The sequence below is a fragment of the Aplidium turbinatum genome, chromosome 6 (genome assembly GCF_918807975.1).
Source record: "Aplidium turbinatum chromosome 6, kaAplTurb1.1, whole genome shotgun sequence".
Classification (NCBI taxonomy): Eukaryota; Metazoa; Chordata; class Ascidiacea; order Aplousobranchia; family Polyclinidae; genus Aplidium; species Aplidium turbinatum.
The window spans coordinates 15,523,510-15,546,147 of NC_137477.1; the positions used below are offsets into that span (position 1 = coordinate 15,523,510).

At 45.8% G+C, this 22,638-nt stretch overlaps 18 non-coding genes across 18 annotated transcripts; all 18 read left to right on the plus strand.

Annotated features, from left to right (window-relative positions):
- The first annotated feature begins 251 nt into the window (after positions 1 to 251).
- Positions 252 to 414, plus strand: LOC145773432 (U1 spliceosomal RNA). Its single transcript, XR_014289814.1, has one exon. It is a non-coding gene; the product is annotated as a U1 spliceosomal RNA (small nuclear RNA).
- A 183-nt stretch (positions 415 to 597) lies between these two features.
- On the plus strand, positions 598 to 704 carry LOC145772953 (U6 spliceosomal RNA). The gene has a single exon (XR_014289379.1). It is a non-coding gene; the product is annotated as a U6 spliceosomal RNA (small nuclear RNA).
- A 234-nt stretch (positions 705 to 938) lies between these two features.
- Positions 939 to 1,132, plus strand: LOC145773535 (U2 spliceosomal RNA). Its single transcript, XR_014289909.1, has one exon. It is a non-coding gene; the product is annotated as a U2 spliceosomal RNA (small nuclear RNA).
- Positions 1,133 to 1,989: 857 nt separating this feature from the next.
- LOC145773433 (U1 spliceosomal RNA) lies at positions 1,990 to 2,152 on the plus strand. The gene has a single exon (XR_014289815.1). It is a non-coding gene; the product is annotated as a U1 spliceosomal RNA (small nuclear RNA).
- Positions 2,153 to 2,337: 185 nt separating this feature from the next.
- Positions 2,338 to 2,444, plus strand: LOC145772954 (U6 spliceosomal RNA). The gene has a single exon (XR_014289380.1). It is a non-coding gene; the product is annotated as a U6 spliceosomal RNA (small nuclear RNA).
- A 234-nt stretch (positions 2,445 to 2,678) lies between these two features.
- On the plus strand, positions 2,679 to 2,872 carry LOC145773536 (U2 spliceosomal RNA). Its single transcript, XR_014289910.1, has one exon. It is a non-coding gene; the product is annotated as a U2 spliceosomal RNA (small nuclear RNA).
- A 7,176-nt stretch (positions 2,873 to 10,048) lies between these two features.
- LOC145773434 (U1 spliceosomal RNA) lies at positions 10,049 to 10,211 on the plus strand. Its single transcript, XR_014289816.1, has one exon. It is a non-coding gene; the product is annotated as a U1 spliceosomal RNA (small nuclear RNA).
- Positions 10,212 to 10,394: 183 nt separating this feature from the next.
- LOC145772955 (U6 spliceosomal RNA) lies at positions 10,395 to 10,501 on the plus strand. Its single transcript, XR_014289381.1, has one exon. It is a non-coding gene; the product is annotated as a U6 spliceosomal RNA (small nuclear RNA).
- A 234-nt stretch (positions 10,502 to 10,735) lies between these two features.
- Positions 10,736 to 10,929, plus strand: LOC145773537 (U2 spliceosomal RNA). Its single transcript, XR_014289911.1, has one exon. It is a non-coding gene; the product is annotated as a U2 spliceosomal RNA (small nuclear RNA).
- An 857-nt stretch (positions 10,930 to 11,786) lies between these two features.
- LOC145773437 (U1 spliceosomal RNA) lies at positions 11,787 to 11,949 on the plus strand. The gene has a single exon (XR_014289818.1). It is a non-coding gene; the product is annotated as a U1 spliceosomal RNA (small nuclear RNA).
- A 183-nt stretch (positions 11,950 to 12,132) lies between these two features.
- LOC145772956 (U6 spliceosomal RNA) lies at positions 12,133 to 12,239 on the plus strand. The gene has a single exon (XR_014289382.1). It is a non-coding gene; the product is annotated as a U6 spliceosomal RNA (small nuclear RNA).
- A 234-nt stretch (positions 12,240 to 12,473) lies between these two features.
- LOC145773538 (U2 spliceosomal RNA) lies at positions 12,474 to 12,667 on the plus strand. Its single transcript, XR_014289912.1, has one exon. It is a non-coding gene; the product is annotated as a U2 spliceosomal RNA (small nuclear RNA).
- An 857-nt stretch (positions 12,668 to 13,524) lies between these two features.
- LOC145773438 (U1 spliceosomal RNA) lies at positions 13,525 to 13,687 on the plus strand. The gene has a single exon (XR_014289819.1). It is a non-coding gene; the product is annotated as a U1 spliceosomal RNA (small nuclear RNA).
- Positions 13,688 to 13,870: 183 nt separating this feature from the next.
- On the plus strand, positions 13,871 to 13,977 carry LOC145772958 (U6 spliceosomal RNA). Its single transcript, XR_014289384.1, has one exon. It is a non-coding gene; the product is annotated as a U6 spliceosomal RNA (small nuclear RNA).
- Positions 13,978 to 14,211: 234 nt separating this feature from the next.
- On the plus strand, positions 14,212 to 14,405 carry LOC145773539 (U2 spliceosomal RNA). The gene has a single exon (XR_014289913.1). It is a non-coding gene; the product is annotated as a U2 spliceosomal RNA (small nuclear RNA).
- Positions 14,406 to 15,262: 857 nt separating this feature from the next.
- LOC145773439 (U1 spliceosomal RNA) lies at positions 15,263 to 15,425 on the plus strand. Its single transcript, XR_014289820.1, has one exon. It is a non-coding gene; the product is annotated as a U1 spliceosomal RNA (small nuclear RNA).
- Positions 15,426 to 15,608: 183 nt separating this feature from the next.
- On the plus strand, positions 15,609 to 15,715 carry LOC145772959 (U6 spliceosomal RNA). The gene has a single exon (XR_014289385.1). It is a non-coding gene; the product is annotated as a U6 spliceosomal RNA (small nuclear RNA).
- Positions 15,716 to 15,949: 234 nt separating this feature from the next.
- On the plus strand, positions 15,950 to 16,143 carry LOC145773540 (U2 spliceosomal RNA). Its single transcript, XR_014289914.1, has one exon. It is a non-coding gene; the product is annotated as a U2 spliceosomal RNA (small nuclear RNA).
- The last annotated feature ends 6,495 nt before the right edge of the window (positions 16,144 to 22,638 follow it).

Genomic DNA, 22,638 nt, shown 5'->3' on the forward strand with positions numbered 1-22,638 from the left:
GCTTGGTTAAGCTTCTTCATCATTCTATTTGAATACAAGGTAAGTGCGCCTGAGCATTGTTTGCTCTCATTTTTCAAACTCATACATTGTTCTTTTTCGAAGTAAGTGAGTGATCACAGAAACAGCAGCAGCAGCTGCTGAAGTGTCGTCGAAAGGTTCTGCTCACACACAAAAAAGGCAAACAAAAGCAACGGAGCAAAGCCGAAGAGAATCACGGTCCCAGAAGAGAGATGCTGACAGGCAACCAACTCATACTTACCTGACGAGGGTCTTCACCGTGATCACGTAGGCGGTGGGCCCAGGGCGAGACTTCACCATTGCACTTCGGAGAAGTTGACCTCTGCGATTACCCCAAATGTGGGTAACTCGGTCGTATAATTTCTGTTAGTGGGGACTGCGTTCGCGCTATCCCTTTTTTAACTCATCAACCGAAAGCGAAGAAGAAGAAAAAGCTTTTTCCATCCCCCCCCCCCCGTACAACACATATCAAGCGTTTGGAGACCGAATTGTTGTCTTGTGTCCTGCTGTTGCGAGACCACAAGCTGAAAGCGAAATCATCTGAAAGCTTTTTAAGCGAATCAAAAGCAAGAGGTGAGCGTACTTGCTTCGGCAGTACATATACTAAAATTGGAACGATACAGAGAAGATTAGCATGGCCCCTGCGCAAGGATGACACGCAAAATCGTGAAGCGTTCCATATTTCTTTTAGTCACCGACTGGATGTGCATCCACAGTTCATCGACATGCTTTCTATGCCTTGTCCTTTGCTTGGATGCGACTTGATCGCGTCGTCACGCACGTGGTGTGCCCACGTTGCCAGGCAGTGGAGAACACCAGCCATTCGACAAAGTCGATTTCAAATGCGACCAGGACTGCCGGCCGGCGGACCGAAAGCGCCGCCGCGATGTCTAAACGTCGACGTCGTGGAGCATTGCTTTATCGCTTCTCGGCTCTCAAGAGCTAAGATCAAGTGTAGTATCTGTTCTTCTCAGTTTAATACCTGGGACGCCCAGCATCGCTGGGCTCTTGTATTAAATGTATGTTTGAAGACGGGGTGTCGATTCAAAGCTCGCTTTGTCGCACCCACGGGTTGTCCCGGTATTGCAGTACCTCCGGGTTCGGCCCACATCCCACCTTCGGGTGGGATAAATGAACAATCAATCATTGAAAATGCGAATCATGGCTTTCGTTGTTCGTCGGTCTCATTTCTTGTGTTTTATTGGTCGTCGTGTGTATCATATGTCATTTTCTGTTCATTTTCATTCATTGCGCCGATGTTATCTACTCTCTCGCGTACGTGTGTGTGGTGTTGCAAATTTTTCGCTTGTTGTCGCGTGTTCTGCAATGACTCTCTATTGAATAAAAGTTCCTGTGCTGAGCAATTCAGCCAGCACAGCTGTGCCAATAATGCGACTCACCTTGTCAAACATGTGATGTTCTCCTACGCAGACACAAACTTCTTTTCGTCGCGAGTCGTGAACAAACCAACTGACTGACCGGCCGGCTTCAAGCGGCACGTGACATGCAGAGTCTTGCATTAGTTTAATAAATGTCTTGCATTAGTTTAATAAATGTGAGCAAGCAATGCTCAGAGGGCGACTTACCTTTCAAAGAATAGAATGCGATCACTCATCATATGATAGCATGTATGGCAGCGAATGAAACTGAGCTTTGCTGCAGGCCATTGGCTTGAAATAAAAACAGCATTCTTAAGAAAATTTAGCCCGCTATATATGGCGCTTGGTTAAGCTTCTTCATCATTCTATTTGAATACAAGGTAAGTGCGCCTGAGCATTGTTTGCTCTCATTTTTCAAACTCATACATTGTTCTTTTTCGAAGTAAGTGAGTGATCACAGAAACAGCAGCAGCAGCTGCTGAAGTGTCGTCGAAAGGTTCTGCTCACACACAAAAAAGGCAAACAAAAGCAACGGAGCAAAGCCGAAGAGAATCACGGTCCCAGAAGAGAGATGCTGACAGGCAACCAACTCATACTTACCTGACGAGGGTCTTCACCGTGATCACGTAGGCGGTGGGCCCAGGGCGAGACTTCACCATTGCACTTCGGAGAAGTTGACCTCTGCGATTACCCCAAATGTGGGTAACTCGGTCGTATAATTTCTGTTAGTGGGGACTGCGTTCGCGCTATCCCTTTTTTAACTCATCAACCGAAAGCGAAGAAGAAGAAAAAGCTTTTTCCATCCCCCCCCCCCCCCGTACAACACATATCAAGCGTTTGGAGACCGAATTGTTGTCTTGTGTCCTGCTGTTGCGAGACCACAAGCTGAAAGCGACATCATCTGCAAGCTTTTTAAGCGAATCAAAAGCAAGAGGTGAGCGTACTTGCTTCGGCAGTACATATACTAAAATTGGAACGATACAGAGAAGATTAGCATGGCCCCTGCGCAAGGATGACACGCAAAATCGTGAAGCGTTCCATATTTCTTTTAGTCACCGACTGGATGTGCATCCACAGTTCATCGACATGCTTTCTATGCCTTGTCCTTTGCTTGGATGCGACTTGATCGCGTCGTCACGCACGTGGTGTGCCCACGTTGCCAGGCAGTGGAGAACACCAGCCATTCGACAAAGTCGATTTCAAATGCGACCAGGACTGCCGGCCGGCGGACCGAAAGCGCCGCCGCGATGTCTAAACGTCGACGTCGTGGAGCATTGCTTTATCGCTTCTCGGCTCTCAAGAGCTAAGATCAAGTGTAGTATCTGTTCTTCTCAGTTTAATACCTGGGACGCCCAGCATCGCTGGGCTCTTGTATTAAATGTATGTTTGAAGACGGGGTGTCGATTCAAAGCTCGCTTTGTCGCACCCACGGGTTGTCCCGGTATTGCAGTACCTCCGGGTTCGGCCCACATCCCACCTTCGGGTGGGATAAATGAACAATCAATCATTGAAAATGCGAATCATGGCTTTCGTTGTTCGTCGGTCTCATTTCTTGTGTTTTATTGGTCGTCGTGTGTATCATATGTCATTTTCTGTTCATTTTCATTCATTGCGCCGATGTTATCTACTCTCTCGCGTACGTGTGTGTGGTGTTGCAAATTTTTCGCTTGTTGTCGCGTGTTCTGCAATGACTCTCTATTGAATAAAAGTTCCTGTGCTGAGCAATTCAGCCAGCACAGCTGTGCCAATAATGCGACTCACCTTGTCAAACATGTGATGTTCTCCTACGCAGACACAAACTTCTTTTCGTCGCGAGTCGTGAACAAACCAACTGACTGACCGGCCGGCTTCAAGCGGCACGTGACATGCAGAGTCTTGCATTAGTTTAATAAATGTCTTGCATTAGTTTAATAAATGTGAGCAAGCAATGCTCAGAGGGTTTTTTTTTTTTTTTTTTTTTTTTTTCGCGCAACGCTCAGAGTTCAAGATGGATACCACTACATCTTGCAGGTTTACAAATTGTCCATATGGAATGGATTTGTTTCCTGTCTCATCATTAGTGCGTCCGCTCCGGGAGCCGTCCACACACCCAAACACTCAGCAGGCACACCATACTTACATGGAAGATACCTACCAGGGAGGCGAGGGACTCACTACGACCGAAGGGACCCACCGCGGTAGATGGTAATCTGTGGATGTAAATGTTTGGTTAGTGGCTGCCTCAAGCTGATCTGCCTGTCTCAACTTTCCTCTTGCTGATCTTGGAGCAGTCTAGGAGAAGGCGGGTCAAGCTCAAGAACTAGCGCATTTTGGTAGAGAGTTAATTTTAATTTTATTTGAAATTGTTTGTGTGTGTGTATCTTCTTGTTGCCCGCTTCAAGAAGGGCACCTGTTTGGAGAAAACGGGCCACCGCAGTCTGACACCTCATTTGGCGGAGATGCCAGAGAGGAGCGGCCAGAGGGAGGGTAGCTTTCGCTGACCCCAGAGTCGTCTTGGAATGGGCCGCTGCAATCCTGTCATCCCAGAGCGAGTGGGACGACGGAGAGGGACGGTTAAAGATCTCCCGCTGCAATCACTCTTCCGGCATCAGGCCGTTGGAGATGAGTGAGAGGGACGGGTTAAAGGTGGGTTGTTACGCCCTTGGCTGTCTAATCTTCTTCAAAGATGATCTACGACCGTACTGTTCTAGTGAGATCCACCGCTGCAATCAGTCATCCCTACCACCGAGGACGACTGAGAGGGCGGTTGAAGAGTGGATCTCGACTGGTTCTTCTTTCTTCTGACCGTAGGAGGAGGTTTGGAAGGAGTAGAAATGTCAGATGACAAAGGAATGTTATGCTTTTGTGTTATGTTTTTCGTTTTTGTCATGATGACCCACAGGGCTTGAATGGTGGACCGTTTTGTGTCCTGTATATATGTGTCGCCTATGTCCAGAGATATCTTCTTTTGGATGATGGTGTGTTTGGCGACATTCATCATGGTCAAAAGAATCGGATTGTTCTTCTGTCCGTCAGGGATTTGGTTGTGGAGGATCATGTCCTTTGTTATTTCTATGTCTTCCTTGGTTAGGCCAAGATATTGTTGTTTCAGGCGCTCCCATATTCCTTGTGCAAAGGAGCACTTGGTGAGGACGTGGGTCACATTGTCTTCTGGTTTTCTGCAGAATTTGCAGTTTGTTTTTCTGTCGGAGTGTATTGATCTATTAAAATCTCCCCATTTGTATCCTCCATGTGCAATCCGAAAGGACATGGAGGATAGGTGAGGTGGAAGGAAGAGTTTGATTCCCTTGTTTTTCAAGAGGATCTCATTCCAAGGAATCTTCTTTCCGTTTTCATCAATCTTGTCAATTTTCTTTTCATTTTGCGTTTTCAGATTGATGTAGATATTTTTGTAGGAAGTGTTTTCCCAGTCGTGTTTCAAGCCTTTGAGTTTGCAAAAGGACTTGAAGATGTCCGCATACATTTCGTTTGGAATTGGGGCATGCGGAATGCTGTTGGAGAACAGATGAGGATTAATGTGTCTCATTCTGTAACTCAAATTGAACATGGCCCATTCGTGCCAGATTTCGGTGGCGTCTTCTAGTGAGAAGAGGTGGCGAATTCTGTCGATGCGGCTTGTTTGAAATTTTGATTGGATGTCCACCATGTTGATGCCTCCATCTTTAACAGGAGGAAACGTCTTGCTTCTCTGGAGCTGTTCGAATAGTGAGGGATACCAGAGGAAGTCGAATAGGATTTTGTTTAGTTCTTTGATGTGTTGTTTCGTTGGCATCAGCACTCTACTGAGATGCAAAGTGACGGGTACCAAGAGAGTGTTGATGATCGAGATCTTTCCATAGAGGGAGAGTCTTCGTGGTTTGTGGATGTTGGCGATCGTTTGAGTTTTTTTGATGGCGGTCTGCCAGTTCATCTTGTCAAGTTGTGTTTTGTTTGTGCCTAGCCAGATGCCCAGGATCTTGACGTTGTTCAAGATCGCAGCTTCTGGAAAGAGTTGCTGAGCTCTTTGGGCCAGGTCAGGTTTGGACGCCAGGATCTGGGTCTTTCCCTGGTTCACTTTCTGGCCGGACATCGTCTGGTAGATGGCTAGTTCTTTGTTGATTTCCTTGAGAGATGGAATGTCTCTTGTGATGAATGTGGTGTCGTCCGCATATTGCTGGATTTTGATTGTCAGCTTGGAAAAGCGAAAACCGTTGATCAGATGATTTTTCTCTATGCGTCGGGTGAGAACGTCAGCACAGATTATGAAATAGAGCATGCTGAGGGGACAACCCTGTCGTATGCCCCTTTTAACGTTTATTCGTTTTGTTAAAGCTCCATTGATTTCTATTTTGCTTTTTGTTTTGTGGTAAACTAATGACAGGTAATTCATCATTATTGGTTTTACTCCGAGTTTCTTCAAGATTCCATAGAGGAAGGAGTGACTAACTCTATCGAAAGCTTTTTCAAAGTCAGTTATCATGACGTACAAGTCCCTGTGTTGAGTTTGAGAAGCTTCCAGGGCAGCTTGTATATTCATTGTAACATGCTCTATTCTGCGGTTTGGCAGTCCACATTTCTGATTCGGACAAATCAGGTTTGTGATCATGGGTGTGAGTCTGTTGGAGAGGATTTTGCTCAAGATCTTGTAGTCTGTGTTGAGCAGAGAGATCGGTCTCCAATTTTTGAGCTTTTCTTTTTCACCTTTTTTAAAGATTAACTTCACTTTTGCTTCTCTCATTGAGGGAGTCATTGTTTTTCTCAAGTAGCAATTTGTAAGCATCTCTAGAATGTCGTGTTTCAGGAAATGCCAGCATTTTTGGTAGAATAATGATCCGAGACCATCTGATCCAGGTGCAGAATCCTTGTTAAGAGAATCGATGGCGGTTTTTACTTCTTTGAGACTGATCAGCTGTTCCGCTTGTTCAGCTGCGTCTTCCTCAATTTTGGCCTCTCCAAGAATGTTTAAGTAGTTGTTTTGTTCTTGAGAGTTTATGTTGTCTTTTACACCCCATAGGGAGTGGTAGAAGCTGTGTACTTCTTTGAGAATGTCTTCTTTCTTGGTGAGTGTTGTGTTGTTGGCGTCGTGTATCTCAGTGATAGAGGTACTTTTACAATTTTGTTCCTCTGCTTTGAAGAAGCTTTTAGATGGCTCTTCATCGCTAGTTGGGATAGTTCTGGATCTGATTTGCGATCCGACTGCTTTATAATCGTAGAAGTTGTTGATTTTCTCCAAGAATTCCGGGCGACGATTTTCCAGGACGTGGTCTGGATGAGCGTCCAGAGTGTGGAGCATATTTTTCGCTTGATTGTAATCTTCTCTACGCTTGAGTGCGACATCTTGCGAGAGTTCAATCAGTCGATTTTTCAACATTTTCTTGCCATGGTCCCACCTTATAAGCATGTCTGGTGGTTCTATTTGTGGTACGTTTATGGTCCAGTTTTCCCAAGCCGTTTCGAGCTCTGTTATGACGTGAGCATATTCTAATATGCTGTTATTGATTTTGTATGAATATTCACCCCATTTGGTGTGTTGTTGATATTTTAGATGAATTATTGGTAATGTGCAGTGGTCTGATGATGTGAAGTATTCATGTTTGATGTTATGATAATTTTCAAGTGCATGTTCATTTATGTATATTCTATCTATCCTGGTCTTACTGTTGTGGTTTTGGCGCGTGAACAGTCTTTTGTAAGGATATTCTTGTCTGAATATGTCTGTCAATTGGTTATGATGTATTAATGTTCTAAGTGCTGTTTTATCCGGTGTAGTGAAGAAAAATTGCGGCTTAGCAGTGTCCAACGGATCAAGGATCACGTTAAAATCACCAAGTAAGACCACATGTTGATGTTCATATTCCAGCATAGCCTCGGAGAGCAGTTCAAAGCATGACTTTCTCTCTCCGTTGGTCTGCGGAAGGTATGCATTGAATATGTTTATGTTATTTTTACCACATTTGATGTTGAGGTGATGTATTCGATTTTGTACTATTGTGTGATGTGTGATTTCGGACCTATCGTGTATGTCCTTCTTTACGATGAACATTGTCCCTGCATAGAAGGGGGTTCTATCAGGTTCTATGTTTGTATATGTTATGTAATTGTTATGTTGAGCCCACGTCTCGAGTTGATCGGTGGGGATTCTGTGTGTTTCCTGAATTGCCAGTACAGAGAGTCTGTGAGATGTAAAGAACTGTTTGACATCTCGCAATTTCTTGGATATTCCGTTGATGTTCATTGAGCCAACCTTGAGGTTGCCCAGTCCGGCGTCCGAATCGTCACTCTCCGTATCTGTGAACATGATTATAGATAGAGAAAAAGCAGATTAAAGTTTAAGAGTTTTGGACTAGACCGTGTAGTTGGATGGGACGCCGTCTGAGTCCGTGAGCTCATCCACCGAACTGAAGACATTTCGATGGAGAGGAGAGGTCCCGGTCAGTTCAGCCCGCGTAGACTCTCTCGAAGAAACGGACTCCGAGTCAGTTGACGAGTTGTCATTGTCAACTGAGACCGACGCATCCTTGGAGCTGGCGTGGGATGCGTCGTGGTCTCTGGGATTCGTCGTCCTGGGAGATGCTGGTTGGGCAATCGATCTCCGCTTTAGCAAGGGTTCTTTTGGAGTCGATGTCTTGGACTCTGTGTTGGACATGGGCTTATCCACTATCTCAGCATCTGATGAGAAGATGCTGCGCATGGAGGTTTTGGGGTTGTGTTTCCCTCCTTTGCCCACGGTGATAAAGCCATCGTCGCTCGTGGGGGGGTTCTTTCTCTTCCTACTCTTTTCCCTGAACTTTTCTCTTGCATTGCAACCAGGTTTGTGTCGGCCTGTTGATCGGCACACATGACAGGCGAGCTGCTGCCTGGTTGGCGACGAATCTGACACATACGTTTTTTTTGGTCTGGATGCAGCAAAACGCGGTCTGGACTTCTCGGCCTGTCTCGCAAGGAAAGCGGCCTCTGATCTTTGGCAGAAGAGTTCGTTGCTTCTGTTTATGGATTCTCTCGAGCGTCCCTGTTTCCTGGGTTGTCTAGGCGCCCGGTCTCGGGGTGGGTCGGCCTTGGACTCCCGGTCTCGAGGTGGGTTGGCCTGGGTCTTCTTCGGCTTCGTGGGGCATTTGGAAGTTAGGTGGCCCCGGACTTTGCATATTTGGCAGAGTGGCAAATGTCCCTCTCCAGGCTTGGTGATGGAGATCCATTCACCAAACATCTGCACCTTATCTGGGATGTTAGCGAGTTTAGTGTTCTGCAGGTACACATGCAGAAACTCGTTGCAGATGGTGGGGTGCTGCTTGTGTTTACCTTTAACCATCTGGTAAACATTTCCCCAGTTTGCTTGGCAAGCAAACTCATTAATTAAATCCAGATGCCACTCGTCTGGCACTGGATATAATGTGATCACGTCGCATGGTGGCATCGGTCGCCATACTTTGATCACGTAACCTACTTCCTTGTGTGAATAGGTCACGGGTGACTGATGGTCTAGCGCCAGCTGTTCCATCAGCACGGATTTGGTTTCGTTCTCAGAAGCTGAGAACGTGACGGTGAAAATGTGCTGCCGCAGGCTCTTGGCACGCACAGCTTTTAGCTCCTTTCCATACTTTGCAAGGAAGCCATCTTGCATAAAGAAACTGATGAAAGTGCTTACATCAAGCCAGGACTGGCTGGATGCTTGCACAACCAAGGTTCTTTGATATTTAAACTCGTTGGCCTTAGAGTCGCCCATGAGTATAGCTGGTGTTTAGTTTATGTTATTTTAAATATAAGAATTAACAAAGACTTACCAAAGTCCAAGCTTTTCAAGTTTTAAATTTTCCTTCTGAAGGAAAATTTAGCTAAATTCTGTCTTGACCACACCCTAAAAGCTGGTCACGTACTGTCTAGACTCGCTGTAGCTAACTGGCTATTCTCACCTGACCTACTTTCTACGTGGCAATCAGCTAATTCCCTTAAGGGGAAAGGGCTGACTCCAAAAAAAATCTAGGGAGGGAAAAAAGGCTAACTACTCGCCTAGATCAGTGGTTCCCAGCAGGGGGCCACTGATCTAGCTGACTTAGGCTATTTTCTAAACTTTCTAGTTATTTATTTATCTAACTGACTTTAAAAAAAATCTAAAAAGGCTGGTAAAAGTTAGGCCGGTGTCGCTTTCACTCGCTCGCTCTAGCGAGGAAAGCAAGGCTTGCTGTTAGTCGCTTTTTGGCAGCAATGTCTCCAAAGCCACCAGGTCGCAATTAATCGTTCGCAGTGAATAAGGCTCGTGAGACTTACCTTATTCAAATAGAGGGCGACTTACCTTTCAAAGAATAGAATGCGATCACTCATCATATGATAGCATGTATGGCAGCGAATGAAACTGAGCTTTGCTGCAGGCCATTGGCTTGAAATAAAAACAGCATTCTTAAGAAAATTTAGCCCGCTATATATGGCGCTTGGTTAAGCTTCTTCATCATTCTATTTGAATACAAGGTAAGTGCGCCTGAGCATTGTTTGCTCTCATTTTTCAAACTCATACATTGTTCTTTTTCGAAGTAAGTGAGTGATCACAGAAACAGCAGCAGCAGCTGCTGAAGTGTCGTCGAAAGGTTCTGCTCACACACAAAAAAGGCAAACAAAAGCAACGGAGCAAAGCCGAAGAGAATCACGGTCCCAGAAGAGAGATGCTGACAGGCAACCAACTCATACTTACCTGACGAGGGTCTTCACCGTGATCACGTAGGCGGTGGGCCCAGGGCGAGACTTCACCATTGCACTTCGGAGAAGTTGACCTCTGCGATTACCCCAAATGTGGGTAACTCGGTCGTATAATTTCTGTTAGTGGGGACTGCGTTCGCGCTATCCCTTTTTTAACTCATCAACCGAAAGCGAAGAAGAAGAAAAAGCTTTTTCCATCCCCCCCCCCCCGTACAACACATATCAAGCGTTTGGAGACCGAATTGTTGTCTTGTGTCCTGCTGTTGCGAGACCACAAGCTGAAAGCGAAATCATCTGAAAGCTTTTTAAGCGAATCAAAAGCAAGAGGTGAGCGTACTTGCTTCGGCAGTACATATACTAAAATTGGAACGATACAGAGAAGATTAGCATGGCCCCTGCGCAAGGATGACACGCAAAATCGTGAAGCGTTCCATATTTCTTTTAGTCACCGACTGGATGTGCATCCACAGTTCATCGACATGCTTTCTATGCCTTGTCCTTTGCTTGGATGCGACTTGATCGCGTCGTCACGCACGTGGTGTGCCCACGTTGCCAGGCAGTGGAGAACACCAGCCATTCGACAAAGTCGATTTCAAATGCGACCAGGACTGCCGGCCGGCGGACCGAAAGCGCCGCCGCGATGTCTAAACGTCGACGTCGTGGAGCATTGCTTTATCGCTTCTCGGCTCTCAAGAGCTAAGATCAAGTGTAGTATCTGTTCTTCTCAGTTTAATACCTGGGACGCCCAGCATCGCTGGGCTCTTGTATTAAATGTATGTTTGAAGACGGGGTGTCGATTCAAAGCTCGCTTTGTCGCACCCACGGGTTGTCCCGGTATTGCAGTACCTCCGGGTTCGGCCCACATCCCACCTTCGGGTGGGATAAATGAACAATCAATCATTGAAAATGCGAATCATGGCTTTCGTTGTTCGTCGGTCTCATTTCTTGTGTTTTATTGGTCGTCGTGTGTATCATATGTCATTTTCTGTTCATTTTCATTCATTGCGCCGATGTTATCTACTCTCTCGCGTACGTGTGTGTGGTGTTGCAAATTTTTCGCTTGTTGTCGCGTGTTCTGCAATGACTCTCTATTGAATAAAAGTTCCTGTGCTGAGCAATTCAGCCAGCACAGCTGTGCCAATAATGCGACTCACCTTGTCAAACATGTGATGTTCTCCTACGCAGACACAAACTTCTTTTCGTCGCGAGTCGTGAACAAACCAACTGACTGACCGGCCGGCTTCAAGCGGCACGTGACATGCAGAGTCTTGCATTAGTTTAATAAATGTCTTGCATTAGTTTAATAAATGTGAGCAAGCAATGCTCAGAGGGCGACTTACCTTTCAAAGAATAGAATGCGATCACTCATCATATGATAGCATGTATGGCAGCGAATGAAACTGAGCTTTGCTGCAGGCCATTGGCTTGAAATAAAAACAGCATTCTTAAGAAAATTTAGCCCGCTATATATGGCGCTTGGTTAAGCTTCTTCATCATTCTATTTGAATACAAGGTAAGTGCGCCTGAGCATTGTTTGCTCTCATTTTTCAAACTCATACATTGTTCTTTTTCGAAGTAAGTGAGTGATCACAGAAACAGCAGCAGCAGCTGCTGAAGTGTCGTCGAAAGGTTCTGCTCACACACAAAAAAGGCAAACAAAAGCAACGGAGCAAAGCCGAAGAGAATCACGGTCCCAGAAGAGAGATGCTGACAGGCAACCAACTCATACTTACCTGACGAGGGTCTTCACCGTGATCACGTAGGCGGTGGGCCCAGGGCGAGACTTCACCATTGCACTTCGGAGAAGTTGACCTCTGCGATTACCCCAAATGTGGGTAACTCGGTCGTATAATTTCTGTTAGTGGGGACTGCGTTCGCGCTATCCCTTTTTTAACTCATCAACCGAAAGCGAAGAAGAAGAAAAAGCTTTTTCCATCCCCCCCCCCCCGTACAACACATATCAAGCGTTTGGAGACCGAATTGTTGTCTTGTGTCCTGCTGTTGCGAGACCACAAGCTGAAAGCGAAATCATCTGAAAGCTTTTTAAGCGAATCAAAAGCAAGAGGTGAGCGTACTTGCTTCGGCAGTACATATACTAAAATTGGAACGATACAGAGAAGATTAGCATGGCCCCTGCGCAAGGATGACACGCAAAATCGTGAAGCGTTCCATATTTCTTTTAGTCACCGACTGGATGTGCATCCACAGTTCATCGACATGCTTTCTATGCCTTGTCCTTTGCTTGGATGCGACTTGATCGCGTCGTCACGCACGTGGTGTGCCCACGTTGCCAGGCAGTGGAGAACACCAGCCATTCGACAAAGTCGATTTCAAATGCGACCAGGACTGCCGGCCGGCGGACCGAAAGCGCCGCCGCGATGTCTAAACGTCGACGTCGTGGAGCATTGCTTTATCGCTTCTCGGCTCTCAAGAGCTAAGATCAAGTGTAGTATCTGTTCTTCTCAGTTTAATACCTGGGACGCCCAGCATCGCTGGGCTCTTGTATTAAATGTATGTTTGAAGACGGGGTGTCGATTCAAAGCTCGCTTTGTCGCACCCACGGGTTGTCCCGGTATTGCAGTACCTCCGGGTTCGGCCCACATCCCACCTTCGGGTGGGATAAATGAACAATCAATCATTGAAAATGCGAATCATGGCTTTCGTTGTTCGTCGGTCTCATTTCTTGTGTTTTATTGGTCGTCGTGTGTATCATATGTCATTTTCTGTTCATTTTCATTCATTGCGCCGATGTTATCTACTCTCTCGCGTACGTGTGTGTGGTGTTGCAAATTTTTCGCTTGTTGTCGCGTGTTCTGCAATGACTCTCTATTGAATAAAAGTTCCTGTGCTGAGCAATTCAGCCAGCACAGCTGTGCCAATAATGCGACTCACCTTGTCAAACATGTGATGTTCTCCTACGCAGACACAAACTTCTTTTCGTCGCGAGTCGTGAACAAACCAACTGACTGACCGGCCGGCTTCAAGCGGCACGTGACATGCAGAGTCTTGCATTAGTTTAATAAATGTCTTGCATTAGTTTAATAAATGTGAGCAAGCAATGCTCAGAGGGCGACTTACCTTTCAAAGAATAGAATGCGATCACTCATCATATGATAGCATGTATGGCAGCGAATGAAACTGAGCTTTGCTGCAGGCCATTGGCTTGAAATAAAAACAGCATTCTTAAGAAAATTTAGCCCGCTATATATGGCGCTTGGTTAAGCTTCTTCATCATTCTATTTGAATACAAGGTAAGTGCGCCTGAGCATTGTTTGCTCTCATTTTTCAAACTCATACATTGTTCTTTTTCGAAGTAAGTGAGTGATCACAGAAACAGCAGCAGCAGCTGCTGAAGTGTCGTCGAAAGGTTCTGCTCACACACAAAAAAGGCAAACAAAAGCAACGGAGCAAAGCCGAAGAGAATCACGGTCCCAGAAGAGAGATGCTGACAGGCAACCAACTCATACTTACCTGACGAGGGTCTTCACCGTGATCACGTAGGCGGTGGGCCCAGGGCGAGACTTCACCATTGCACTTCGGAGAAGTTGACCTCTGCGATTACCCCAAATGTGGGTAACTCGGTCGTATAATTTCTGTTAGTGGGGACTGCGTTCGCGCTATCCCTTTTTTAACTCATCAACCGAAAGCGAAGAAGAAGAAAAAGCTTTTTCCATCCCCCCCCCCCCGTACAACACATATCAAGCGTTTGGAGACCGAATTGTTGTCTTGTGTCCTGCTGTTGCGAGACCACAAGCTGAAAGCGAAATCATCTGAAAGCTTTTTAAGCGAATCAAAAGCAAGAGGTGAGCGTACTTGCTTCGGCAGTACATATACTAAAATTGGAACGATACAGAGAAGATTAGCATGGCCCCTGCGCAAGGATGACACGCAAAATCGTGAAGCGTTCCATATTTCTTTTAGTCACCGACTGGATGTGCATCCACAGTTCATCGACATGCTTTCTATGCCTTGTCCTTTGCTTGGATGCGACTTGATCGCGTCGTCACGCACGTGGTGTGCCCACGTTGCCAGGCAGTGGAGAACACCAGCCATTCGACAAAGTCGATTTCAAATGCGACCAGGACTGCCGGCCGGCGGACCGAAAGCGCCGCCGCGATGTCTAAACGTCGACGTCGTGGAGCATTGCTTTATCGCTTCTCGGCTCTCAAGAGCTAAGATCAAGTGTAGTATCTGTTCTTCTCAGTTTAATACCTGGGACGCCCAGCATCGCTGGGCTCTTGTATTAAATGTATGTTTGAAGACGGGGTGTCGATTCAAAGCTCGCTTTGTCGCACCCACGGGTTGTCCCGGTATTGCAGTACCTCCGGGTTCGGCCCACATCCCACCTTCGGGTGGGATAAATGAACAATCAATCATTGAAAATGCGAATCATGGCTTTCGTTGTTCGTCGGTCTCATTTCTTGTGTTTTATTGGTCGTCGTGTGTATCATATGTCATTTTCTGTTCATTTTCATTCATTGCGCCGATGTTATCTACTCTCTCGCGTACGTGTGTGTGGTGTTGCAAATTTTTCGCTTGTTGTCGCGTGTTCTGCAATGACTCTCTATTGAATAAAAGTTCCTGTGCTGAGCAATTCAGCCAGCACAGCTGTGCCAATAATGCGACTCACCTTGTCAAACATGTGATGTTCTCCTACGCAGACACAAACTTCTTTTCGTCGCGAGTCGTGAACAAACCAACTGACTGACCGGCCGGCTTCAAGCGGCACGTGACATGCAGAGTCTTGCATTAGTTTAATAAATGTCTTGCATTAGTTTAATAAATGTGAGCAAGCAATGCTCAGAGGGCGACTTACCTTTCAAAGAATAGAATGCGATCACTCATCATATGATAGCATGTATGGCAGCGAATGAAACTGAGCTTTGCTGCAGGCCATTGGCTTGAAATAAAAACAGCATTCTTAAGAAAATTTAGCCCGCTATATATGGCGCTTGGTTAAGCTTCTTCATCATTCTATTTGAATACAAGGTAAGTGCGCCTGAGCATTGTTTGCTCTCATTTTTCAAACTCATACATTGTTCTTTTTCGAAGTAAGTGAGTGATCACAGAAACAGCAGCAGCAGCTGCTGAAGTGTCGTCGAAAGGTTCTGCTCACACACAAAAAAGGCAAACAAAAGCAACGGAGCAAAGCCGAAGAGAATCACGGTCCCAGAAGAGAGATGCTGACAGGCAACCAACTCATACTTACCTGACGAGGGTCTTCACCGTGATCACGTAGGCGGTGGGCCCAGGGCGAGACTTCACCATTGCACTTCGGAGAAGTTGACCTCTGCGATTACCCCAAATGTGGGTAACTCGGTCGTATAATTTCTGTTAGTGGGGACTGCGTTCGCGCTATCCCTTTTTTAACTCATCAACCGAAAGCGAAGAAGAAGAAAAAGCTTTTTCCATCCCCCCCCCCCCGTACAACACATATCAAGCGTTTGGAGACCGAATTGTTGTCTTGTGTCCTGCTGTTGCGAGACCACAAGCTGAAAGCGAAATCATCTGAAAGCTTTTTAAGCGAATCAAAAGCAAGAGGTGAGCGTACTTGCTTCGGCAGTACATATACTAAAATTGGAACGATACAGAGAAGATTAGCATGGCCCCTGCGCAAGGATGACACGCAAAATCGTGAAGCGTTCCATATTTCTTTTAGTCACCGACTGGATGTGCATCCACAGTTCATCGACATGCTTTCTATGCCTTGTCCTTTGCTTGGATGCGACTTGATCGCGTCGTCACGCACGTGGTGTGCCCACGTTGCCAGGCAGTGGAGAACACCAGCCATTCGACAAAGTCGATTTCAAATGCGACCAGGACTGCCGGCCGGCGGACCGAAAGCGCCGCCGCGATGTCTAAACGTCGACGTCGTGGAGCATTGCTTTATCGCTTCTCGGCTCTCAAGAGCTAAGATCAAGTGTAGTATCTGTTCTTCTCAGTTTAATACCTGGGACGCCCAGCATCGCTGGGCTCTTGTATTAAATGTATGTTTGAAGACGGGGTGTCGATTCAAAGCTCGCTTTGTCGCACCCACGGGTTGTCCCGGTATTGCAGTACCTCCGGGTTCGGCCCACATCCCACCTTCGGGTGGGATAAATGAACAATCAATCATTGAAAATGCGAATCATGGCTTTCGTTGTTCGTCGGTCTCATTTCTTGTGTTTTATTGGTCGTCGTGTGTATCATATGTCATTTTCTGTTCATTTTCATTCATTGCGCCGATGTTATCTACTCTCTCGCGTACGTGTGTGTGGTGTTGCAAATTTTTCGCTTGTTGTCGCGTGTTCTGCAATGACTCTCTATTGAATAAAAGTTCCTGTGCTGAGCAATTCAGCCAGCACAGCTGTGCCAATAATGCGACTCACCTTGTCAAACATGTGATGTTCTCCTACGCAGACACAAACTTCTTTTCGTCGCGAGTCGTGAACAAACCAACTGACTGACCGGCCGGCTTCAAGCGGCACGTGACATGCAGAGTCTTGCATTAGTTTAATAAATGTCTTGCATTAGTTTAATAAATGTGAGCAAGCAATGCTCAGAGGGTTTTTTTTTTTTTTTTTTTTTTTTCTTCGCGCAACGCTCAGAGTTCAAGATGGATACCACTACATCTTGCAGGTTTACAAATTGTCCATATGGAATGGATTTGTTTCCTGTCTCATCATTAGTGCGTCCGCTCCGGGAGCCGTCCACACACCCAAACACTCAGCAGGCACACCATACTTACATGGAAGATACCTACCAGGGAGGCGAGGGACTCACTACGACCGAAGGGACCCACCGCGGTAGATGGTAATCTGTGGATGTAAATGTTTGGTTAGTGGCTGCCTCAAGCTGATCTGCCTATCTCGACTTTCCTCTTGCTGATCTTGAAGCAGTCTAGGAGATGGCGGGTCAAGCTCAAGAACTAGCGCGTTTTGTCAAAGAGTTAATTTTAATTTTATTTGTAATTGTTTATGTGTGTGTATCTTCTTGTTGCCCGCTTCAAGAAGGGCACCTGTTTGGAGGAAACGGGCCACTGCAGTCTGACACCTCATTTGGCGGAGATGCCAGAGAGGAGCGGCCAGAGGGAGGGTAGCTTTCGCTGACCCCAGAGTCATCATGGAATTGGCCGCTGCAATCCTGCCATCCCAGAGCGAGTGGGACGACGGAGAGGGACGGCTAAAGATCTCCCGCTGCAATCACTCTTCCGGCATCAGGCCGTTGGAGATGAGTGAGAGGGACGGGTTAAAGGTGGGTTGTTACGCCCTTGGCTGTCTAATCTTCTTCAAAGATGATCTACGACCGTACTGTTCTAGTGAGATCCACCGCTGCAATCAGTCATCCCTACCACCGAGGACGACTGAGAGGGCGGTTGAAGAGTGGATCTTGACTGGTTCTTCTTTCTTCTGACCGTAGGAGGAGGTTTAGAAAAAGTAGAAATGTCAGATGACAAAGGAATGTTATGCTTTTGTGTTATGTTTTTCGTTTTTGTCATGATGACCCACAGGGCTTGAATGGTGGACCGTTTTGTGTCCTGTATATATGTGTCGCCTATGTCCAGAGATTTCTTCTTTTGGATGATGGTGTGCTTGGCGACATTCATCATGGTCAAAAGAATCGGGTTGTTCGTTTGTCCTCCAGGGAGTTGATTGTAAAGGATCATGTCCTTTGTTATTTCTATGTCTTCCTTTGTTAGGCCAAGATATTGTTGTTTCAGGCGCTCCCATATTCCTTGTGCAAAGGAGCACTTGGTGAGGACGTGGGCCACATTGTCTTCTGGTTTTCTGCAGAATTTGCAGTTTGTTTTTCTGTCGGAATGTATTGATCTATTAAAGTCTCCCCATTTGTATCCTCCATGTGCAATCCGAAAGGACATGGAGGATAGGTGAGGTGGAAGGAAGAGTTTGATTCCCTTGTTTTTCAAGAGGATCTCATTCCAAGGAATCTTCTTTCCGTTTTCATCGATCTTGTCAATTTTCTTTTCATTTTGCGTTTTCAGGTTGATGTAGATATTTTTGTAGGAAGTATTTTCCCAGTCGTGTTTCAAGCCTTTGAGTTTGCAAAAGGACTTGAAGATGTCCGCATACATTTCGTTTGGAATTGGGGCATGCGGAATGCTGTTGGAGAACAGATGAGGATTGATGTGTCTCATTCTGTAACTCAAATTGAACATGGCCCATTCGTGCCAGATTTCGGTGGCGTCTTCTAGTGAGAAGAGGTGGCGAATTCTGTCGATGCGGCTTGTTTGAAATTTTGATTGGATGTCCACCATGTTGATGCCTCCATCTTTGACAGGAGGAAACGTTTTGCTTCTCTGGAGCTGTTCGAATGGTGAAGGATACCAGAGGAAGTCGAAGAGGATTTTGTTTAGTTCTTTGATGTGTTGTTTCGTTGGCATCAGCACTCTACTGAGATGCAAAGTGACGGGTATCAAGAGAGTGTTGATGATCGAGATCTTTCCATAGAGGGAGAGTCTTCGTGGTTTGTGGATGTTGGCGATCGTTTGAGTTTTCTTGATGGCGGTCTGCCAGTTCATCTTGTCAAGTTGTGTTTTGTTTGTGCCTAGCCAGATGCCCAGGATCTTGACGTTGTTCAAGATCGCAGCTTCTGGAAAGAGCTGCTGAGCTCTTTGGGCCAGGTCAGGTTTGGACGCCAGGATCTGGGTCTTTCCCTGGTTCACTTTCTGGCCGGACATCGTCTGGTAGATGGCTAGTTCTTTGTTGATTTCCTTGAGAGATGGAATGTCTCTTGTGATGAATGTGGTGTCGTCCGCATATTGCTGGATTTTGATTGTCAGCTTGGAAAAGCGAAAACCGTTGATCAGATGATTTTTCTCTATGCGTCGGGTGAGAACGTCAGCACAGATTATGAAATAGAGCATGCTGAGGGGACAACCCTGTCGTATGCCCCTTTTAACGTTTATTCGTTTTGTTAAAGCTCCATTGATTTCTATTTTGCTTTTTGTTTTGTGGTAAACTAATGACAGGTAATTCATCATTATTGGTTTTACTCCGAGTTTCTTCAAGATTCCATAGAGGAAGGAGTGACTAACTCTATCGAAAGCTTTTTCAAAGTCAGTTATCATGACGTACAAGTCCCTGTGTTGAGTTTGAGAAGCTTCCAGGGCAGCTTGTATATTCATTGTAACATGCTCTATTCTGCGGTTTGGCAGTCCACATTTCTGATTCAGACAAATCAGGTTTGTGATCATGGGTGTGAGTCTGTTGGAGAGGATTTTGCTCAAGATCTTGTAGTCTGTGTTGAGCAGAGAGATCGGTCTCCAATTTTTGAGCTTTTCTTTTTCACCTTTTTTAAAGATTAACTTCACTTTTGCTTCTCTCATTGAGGGAGTCATTGTTTTTCTCAAGTAGCAATTTGTAAGCATCTCTAGAATGTCGTGTTTCAGGAAATGCCAGCATTTTTGGTAGAATAATGAGCCGAGACCATCTGATCCAGGTGCAGAATCCTTGTTAAGAGAATCGATGGCGGTTTTTACTTCTTTGAGACTGATCAGCTGTTCCGCTTGTTCAGCTGCGTCTTCCTCAATTTTGGCCTCTCCAAGAATGTTTAAGTAGTTGTTTTGTTCTTGAGAGTTTATGTTGTCTTTTACACCCCATAGAGAGTGGTAGAAGCTGTGTACTTCTTTGAGAATGTCTTCTTTCTTGGTGAGTGTTGTGTTGTTTGCGTCGTGTATCTCAGTGATAGAGGTACTTTTACAATTTTGTTCCTCTGCTTTGAAGAAGCTTTTAGATGGTTCTTCATCGCTAGTTGGGATAGTTCTGGATCTGATTTGCGATCCGACTGCTTTATAATCGTAGAAGTTGTTGATTTTCTCCAAGAATTCCGGGCGACGATCTTCCAGGACGTGGTCTGGATGAGCGTCCAGAGTGTGGAGCATATTTTTCGCTTGATTGTAATCTTCTCTACGCTTGAGTGCGACATCTTGCGAGAGTTCAATCAGTCGATTTTTCAACATTTTCTTGCCATGATCCCACCTTATAAGCATGTCTGGTGGTTCTATTTGTGGTACGTTTATGGTCCAGTTTTCCCAAGCCGTTTCGAGCTCTGTTATGACGTGAGCATATTCTAATATGCTGTTATTGATTTTGTATGAATATTCACCCCATTTGGTGTGTTGTTGATATTTTAGATGAATTATTGGTAATGTGCAGTGGTCTGATGATGTGAAGTATTCATGTTTGATGTTATGATAATTTTCAAGTGCATGTTCATTTATGTATATTCTATCTATCCTGGTCTTACTGTTGTGGTTTTGGCGCGTGAACAGTCTTTTGTAAGGATATTCTTGTCTGAATATGTCTGTCAATTGGTTATGATGTATTAATGTTCTAAGTGCTGTTTTATCCGGTGTAGTGAAGAAAAATTGCGGCTTAGCAGTGTCCAACGGATCAAGGATCACGTTAAAATCACCAAGTAAGACCACATGTTGATGTTCATATTCCAGCATAGCCTCGGAGAGCAGTTCAAAGCATGACTTTCTCTCTCCGTTGCTCTGCGGAAGGTATGCATTGAATATGTTTATGTTATTTTTACCACATTTGATGTTGAGGTGATGTATTCGATTTTGTACTATTGTGTGATGTGTGATTTCGGACCTATCGTGTATGTCCTTCTTTACGATGAACATTGTCCCTGCATAGAAGGGGGTTCTATCAGGTTCTATGTTTGTATATGTTATGTAATTGTTATGTTGAGCCCACGTCTCGAGTTGATCGGTGGGGATTCTGTGTGTTTCCTGAATTGCCAGTACAGAGAGTCTGTGAGATGTAGAGAACTGTTTGACATCTCGCAATTTCTTGGATATTCCGTTGATGTTCATTGAGCCAACCTTGAGGTTGCCCAGTCCGGCGTCCGAATCGTCACTCTCCGTATCTGTGAACATGATTATAGATAGAGAAAAAGCAGATTAAAGTTTAAGAGTTTTGGACTAGACCGTGTAGTTGGATGGGACGCCGTCTGAGTCCGTGAGCTCATCCACCGAACTGAAGACATTTCGATGGAGAGGAGAGGTCCCGGTCAGTTCAGCCCGCGTAGACTCTCTCGAAGAAACGGACTCCGAGTCAGTTGACGAGTTGTCATTGTCAACTGAGACCGACGCATCCTTGGAGCTGGCGTGGGATGCGTCGTGGTCTCTGGGATTCGTCGTCCTGGGAGATGCTGGTTGGGCAATCGATCTCCGCTTTAGCAAGGGTTCTTTTGGAGTCGATGTCTTGGACTCTGTGTTGGACATGGGCTTATCCACTATCTCAGCATCTGATGAGAAGATGCTGCGCATGGAGGTTTTGGGGTTGTGTTTCCCTCCTTTGCCCACGGTGATAAAGCCATCGTCGCTCGTGGGGGGGTTCTTTCTCTTCCTACTCTTTTCCCTGAACTTTTCTCTTGCATTGCAACCAGGTTTGTGTCGGCCTGTTGATCGGCACACATGACAGGCGAGCTGCTGCCTGGTTGGCGACGAATCTGACACATACGTTTTTTTTGGTCTGGATGCAGCAAAACGCGGTCTGGACTTCTCGGCCTGTCTCGCAAGGAAAGCGGCCTCTGATCTTTGGCAGAAGAGTTCGTTGCTTCTGTTTATGGATTCTCTCGAGCGTCCCTGTTTCCTGGGTTGTCTAGGCGCCCGGTCTCGGGGTGGGTCGGCCTTGGACTCCCGGTCTCGAGGTGGGTTGGCCTGGGTCTTCTTCGGTTTCGTGGGGCACTTTGATGTTAGGTGTCCCCGGACTTTGCAAATCTGGCAGAGTGGCAAATGTCCTTCTCCAGGCTTGGTGATGGAGATCCATTCACCAAACATCTGCACCTTATCTGGGATGTTGGCGAGTTTAGTGTTCTGCAGGTACACATGCAGAAACTCGTTGCAGATGGTGGGGTGCTGCTTGTGTTTACCTTTAACCATCTGGTAAACATTTCCCCAGTTTGCTTGGCAAGCAAACTCATTAATTAAATCCAGATGCCACTCGTCTGGCACTGGATATAATGTGATCACGTCGCATGGTGGCATCGGTCGCCATACTTTGATCACGTAACCTACTTCCTTGTGTGAATAGGTCACGGGTGACTGATGGTCTAGCGCCAGCTGTTCCATCAGCACGGATTTGGTTTCGTTCTCAGAAGCTGAGAACGTGACGGTGAAAATGTGCTGCCGCAGGCTCTTGGCACGCACAGCTTTTAGCTCCTTTCCATACTTTGCAAGGAAGCCATCTTGCATAAAGAAACTGATGAAAGTGCTTACATCAAGCCAGGACTGGCTGGATGCTTGCACAACCAAGGTTCTTTGATATTTAAACTCGTTGGCCTTAGAGTCGCCCATGAGTATAGCTGGTGTTTAGTTTATGTTATTTTAAATATAAGAATTAACAAAGACTTACCAAAGTCCAAGCTTTTCAAGTTTTAAATTTTCCTTCTGAAGGAAAATTTAGCTAAATTCTGTCTTGACCACACCCTAAAAGCTGGTCACGTACTGTCTAGACTCGCTGTAGCTAACTGGCTATTCTCACCTGACCTACTTTCTACGTGGCAATCAGCTAATTCCCTTAAGGGGAAAAGGCTGACTCCAAAAAAAATTCTAGGGAGGGAAAAA